The sequence below is a fragment of the Anomalospiza imberbis genome, chromosome 13, assembly GCF_031753505.1.
Source record: "Anomalospiza imberbis isolate Cuckoo-Finch-1a 21T00152 chromosome 13, ASM3175350v1, whole genome shotgun sequence".
Lineage (NCBI taxonomy): Eukaryota > Metazoa > Chordata > Aves > Passeriformes > Viduidae > Anomalospiza > Anomalospiza imberbis.
The window spans coordinates 12,122,991-12,128,990 of record NC_089693.1 but is presented as its reverse complement, the minus strand read 5'-3'; positions in this window follow the sequence as shown (position 1 = coordinate 12,128,990).

The following is a 6,000-nucleotide window of genomic DNA, read 5'->3' as shown; positions in this document are numbered from 1 at the left end:
GAGATGTGCAAGATGCTTTTGGCATTTTTGGATGTGTTTAGACTTGTGACTCCTGCAATTTCTGGGAATAGAGCTCAGCAGCACAGGTGGTCCCTTTCAGTCCTGTGCTCTCATAATACTCTAATAAAAAAGGATTAGGACTGGTTACTTTTACCCAAGTCTCTACTGGACTGAGATTCAGCTCTTTTTTCCCTCATTTTACCTCAGATCCCCTTGACTACCAAATGTGAAATCTAATGGCATTAATTCAGTGTCTTCCATAGAGTCTGAATAATAGATGTGACCTTCAACAGTTCTTAAATTTTTCAGATGTTTTCATATCCCAAAATTTTTTTCAAGGAGTGCAAAAAATCAGCAATTTTTAATTCTATTGACTTTAAATTTACTATCTTAGAACAGGAGAACTGTAGAAGTATAACCAAGAACCAGCATGGACACTACTCAATTTGTTAGACTTGTACATTTTTTTAAGAATATGAGATAAACTTAATATTGGCAGTGCTGTTTGTCAGAACACCAAGTTGATAGTTGGAAAAATCAGTTGTCAGTCACCTCCCCAGTATATTTCAACTTCAGTATTTATTAACAAGCAAACACTTGTTTGTAAACAAACCATCAAAAAAACTGCTGTATGGAACAGATAGGTAAGCTCTGGCTTGCCTAATAGTTTCTCTTCTTTATTCTCTGTTCTAAAAGAGGACAGTTAAAATAAAGTCATTATCAGTAATCCCCAGTATGTAACTGATCTGAGGTGATGCAACTGGAGAGGCTGAGCTTTAAATACCTTTAAGTAGAATTAATAGGAAGGTTGTCTTTCTACATTAGCAGCTGCACAGGGCTTACTTAGTCATCTTGAGAATCTCCAGGTTCTTGCTCTCTGAAAAGGTGGGTAATTTTTTTTTTTATAACAAGATTCATTGTAGAGAATTTCTCTGTAATAACACATTTCTTAATGATTCACCATCTTTAAATTTCTAATGTAACTTTAAAAACCTAGTAAGGGTAAAAATTCAGGCTACAGTGCTAGAACCTGTAATGGTTTTAAACTTTTTTGCTTTAAATATCTTCCTAAAATTGTCATAGTGATGGATTTGTATACTATGTCAGGAGTGATACCGCTTTTTAATTATTCAGAACTTTTGGTGGCTTCTCTTGTAGTAGAATTTTGTAATGTATCATAATCTCATCTGAAGTAAAATACTGATAGCAGGTATGATTCCTCCTGTACATTACTCCAGCAAATTCTCATATTTTATCAAAGATTAATTCTGCCCAGAGTATTTATTCCAAGCCTAATAGAGCCTTGTCAAAAGTGTCTGGAGCTACTGATGACATTGCACTCAAATAAGATCAGTGGTTCCTGAGGGAACCAGTAATTCTGAGAACCTAGGAATGACAGGTTACTCAGTTGTGAATGTCCAGTTTAAAGGATCGAGAAGAGCTGAGCCCAGGCACTGCAGACATTTTACAGCACTGAGCAATACCTGCACAGAGAAGCTCCCTGGAAAGGGTGACAGCTTGTGGTCTCAGGTTCACATTTGCAAAAAAATACATTAAAAGCTTCAGGCCATATTTGTTGCTTTTCATCAAGTGGAATATAAACCTACTTGACTGTTGACTGAAATCTCCATGCAAATTTTAAATTATTACACTGCAGTTCCTTCCAGGACAGATTTCTTCTTCCCACATATTTTTGGATGAAGTCATGCATCCCCTGGCGACAACAGCAAAACTTTTATTGACTTAAGAGTGGGCAGACTTAAGAGTGAGATTTCTGAGTTTATTGTCTTACTTTTGAAATAGTCCACTGAAATACATAAGAATAAACAGCAGAATGGAGACAAGTACACAGAGTAAAGTTTGTATAATGTCCAGCCAGACAAATTCTAAAATATCATAGGTCATTGAATTTCCTTTGTTCCATTTAAATCTCTCTTGGAATAACTACTTCTGATTGTTTACCACAAATTCATTTTTACTTACAAGTCTAAATATTGTTTAAAACTTCCATTTTTAGAAGAAGTGAAAGGTCCTGTTTTCCCTATGAAAAATGTACAGACAAAAATGACACTGCAATATTATTCTCATTTGTTTGTCTGACTCTCAAGTAGTTTTTAATACTCTGTTGGTGATAGTGCTTTGATCTTAGAGATGCCTGGCTTGAGAACAAAAGTGGATTTGTAATGACCTAGCTGTCAGTGTGCTTGAAGCATCAATTTCTGCTCAAACAACATATTGGTCATAATATTTTGTAGCTGCTGCTGACCAAATCCTAGGTCATATTTTCAGCTTTAAAGGTAATGCATAATATTGACTATTTTATAATGCAGTGGAAAAATAAAATTTATTGATCAGTGCAGGTTTCTCAGAAGTCCAGCTGTTGCTGTGGATTTCAGGTTATTGTCTGCTGGCAGTGGTTAAGTACAAATTAAAAGTACTTTCCCACATGTAGTGAACCCATATGCACAGCCCATATAATAGTGTGTAAGTATGTTTTGATATATGTTTTTCTTCATAAAAAAGACTCTGCAGAGCATGTGACTGTCTTGTATATAGTGACAGTTCATCCAGCTTGAGAGATTAGTCACAGAGAGAGATTATGCAGCCTAGAGATGTCTGTATACAGCCTAGGCTCCTTAGCTGGCGCAGCAGTGGTGGGAAGCTTTGTGCTGGACTGGAATGCATGCTTTCCTCCTCCTTCTCTTTCAGCTCCCGTGATCCACCAGGATGGACCAGACCTTTTTAGCAATTGTGTTTGGTCCCTGCGACAAGTGCAACAAAGAGAAGCCCCTCAGGCCCGTGTCTGTCAAGTCAGAACAGCGCAGCTACTGCTCGCTCTGCGTGGAGATGGTACGTCACTGATCTCATCAGCATGCTGTGGGCAGACTGCAAAAACGGGGAATGGAGCTGAATTTTTCTGGACAGCAAATAAGCATTGCTAGGCCCACAGACTGCCAAACAAACACCTCTGCAGACACCTGGTGTTTCCACAAACCTGCAAGCGAGGTGGCCCCAGAGTTCAAGGATACTTTTTATGATTCTTGATTGGAAAGTGGCCAGGAGCTTTTTACCCTAGGGTACCACACTTGCTGTGCAAATGTTATGTGCCCATCTCTTCCCTCAGATACATGCGTACTCTGCTTGGCCTATGATCTTGAGTTTCCCACTTGCCTTTGAAAGAATGTATCAACAACAAAAAGATAAATCATCACAACAAAGTCATTCACTAGAGACAGAGGAGATGACATTCTCGTAGTCTCTCAGACACCAGCAAAGGGCTGTCACAACTCCTTTGTGCCCACATTTCCTACTGTGACCAGGTTGTCTCTTGGGCTATCTGCAGTACTTGGGTGAGAGCTGGAAGTTGCTACAATGAGGATAAGGTGGGAAAAAGTTGCAGAGCAATGGAATGTCTTCAGTTGGAGGCTTTCTAAACTTCAGCAATTAGTTGTGAGGTGATATCCCACTGTCCTGGTAGGGAGCTCTCTTCCAGAGACATCATGGTGGGGTTTTTTTAGGTGAACTACACAGCTAAGGTCATGAACCTATGTGGCTATTGAAGAGCTGGCCTCCAAAACCCCTTTTGTAAACTTCAGAATTTTGCTGTCCAGCTTGCAGTAGTTTTATTTTATCTTCCTAAACCATTGTACATTATCAGTTGGAGACGACATCCATCACCGTTTCCTCCCCAGAAGTGTTCTTTACCGTAGGGTCCAACAATTTGTTGTATTTGAGTGTCAGTTGAAATGATCTCTGCAGAAATGCTAAAAGGCTTAGCAAGCTGTGTTTACATGGCACTGTTGTACAGGGAGATGAGAGCACTGATTTGGAGGTGTAGGTGGTGCATGTGTACAATTTACTGGCTGACACAGCACGTTCCCATGCATTACTTCGTTTAGGAGGAAGTTTAGATGTAATGACTGCTAGACAAAAGGCAGTCCCTTCCCAGTTTATTTGCTTCTCCTGACTGGAATTGCTGCTTTGTTCAGGTCCTTCTTGGCCAACCGCCTTCTTGGCTATTTATTCAGTAAATTTTTTGCATGGCTTGATAAATGCATGCTGGAATTGCAGGAAACTGGCTGTTTGTTATTTACAGTTCCTGTAACTTTCTCCCTGTTGTTGGCAGTAGGGACATCAGACTTTTAGCAGCTGGAACAGCTGGTAGGTGGAAGCAGAATGAGACTTCAGGAGGAATTGCATCAGAACCTAACAGCTTGTTAGGCTTCCTATTAACACTGCAGAGGGGTCTGGGGCTTTCTGGTAGATCTGGCTTTAGTTTGCTTCATATTTTCTAAAAGGTTTAAAAGCAGATATTCAGAACACAGAGAGCTCTTTGCACTAGCACAGAAATACACACAAGTAGGGAAATTCCATCCTTGACTTTTAAATTGTTTTTTTCAGAGCTGTGCGTATGCTTTGGCTTATATCAAAATGCACAATATATCCTAAAATATATTGTGTTCGTGGACGCATGTGCATATTGTGGTGTCTAGCTGGCTGATCTTCCTGCAGTTCCCTGATGTGCCTATGCAGCTCCTAATTTCAGTCCAGCAGATGTACACACGCATTTTCATCAGCCAGTCTTGGTGATTTCCCCAAAACAACGTACGTCGAGGGATAACAGAATTAGAAATTGCTGATTCCCAGTGTTGACATCATCCTACTTCAATTGTTTGCCTTTTAGACAAAATAAGCTTCTTCCTCTAGGGTTTTGCCTGCTTTGGAGTTTGGTGCTAATCAGTAGAAACTCAATGTTTGCTGGTTTAGTTTCACCACAAAATTAGCTTCCAACTTGAAAAGAGATCAGCTAGTGAATTAGTGAGAAAGGAAACTTATTTTAAAGGCCTGACTTTTGAGGGAGGCAGCAATTTTTTTTTTATACTGCTAGATCCTTTATTTTCCCCAGTGTTACTATTACCAGAGCATGACCAACTTTCTTCCACGGATCCCCATCACTCATCACTGCAATCTGGTGAATTTGCCATGTGTGGCACTCGTTGATGTAGTGCTGCGTTATCATCTAAATCAATTCAGTCCTGATTCATTTTATTTAAAGCTCCCAATTGGCCTTATTTTAACCTGTATTTTTGCATGGTTAGCTAATGATGACATGGGCAGTTAAGCAGCAGTTGGTCAGATGAATTAAATACTTTTTAAATTTTTTTTTTCAAACCAATGAAATACACATTATGTATCACACACTTCTACAGCTCATTCTGTTCAGTAAAGGCTTCCCTGTCACCTCCTGGCTCTGCTAACCCCCTTCACCTCAGGATTAATATCACCTATCAGCTTGCACATGTACGGTTCCCAAAGACTCCCACCTTCTGTGCTGTTCTTTGTAGACTTTTTAATCCCATTCCACAAGGCAGTGAGACTGTTCACATCAGTAAGGCAAGAAACTGGATTTTTCACTGTTAGAACTATGCCAGCTGTCTGACACATAGGTGTTATCTATGCCAAATTCCTGAGAGCTGATGCATTCCTATCAAGGCAAAGAAATTTCCAACACGCCTTTTTGTAGGGTTTAACTTCTGGGCCTCTCCACACTTATCAGGTGTCAGAAATAAGGCATTTGTAATAGATTAGAATCCTTCAAAAATGAAGTTTCTTCTTCAGAATCTACTTCTGCTAGTCCCCCAGGACACAGCTACATTATTGAGTTTAATATAAGTAGGTTTAATTTTTCAGACCTGAAGTTAATGCATGGGAAGAAGCCTTCTGTCACTTTTCTGCTAAAAGATCTTTGAGTTTCTTGGTTTTGCTTTTTTTCTGTTCTTTTGGTATCACTTTAAAAAGACTCAGTTTTTATTTCCTTGGCATAGTCTGTGCTGGGAGGCATTTCCAATGTGCTGATTACTCTTGGGGGCTTTGAAGGATGTTCCTTTATCCAGCAGTGTGTGAACTTATACTGCCTACATTTTCTTTTGTGATTCTGAACATAAACTGGGTCGATGAGTTCAGGGTAGCCTACATGGCCATCAGGCTGGTTGGGTTAGA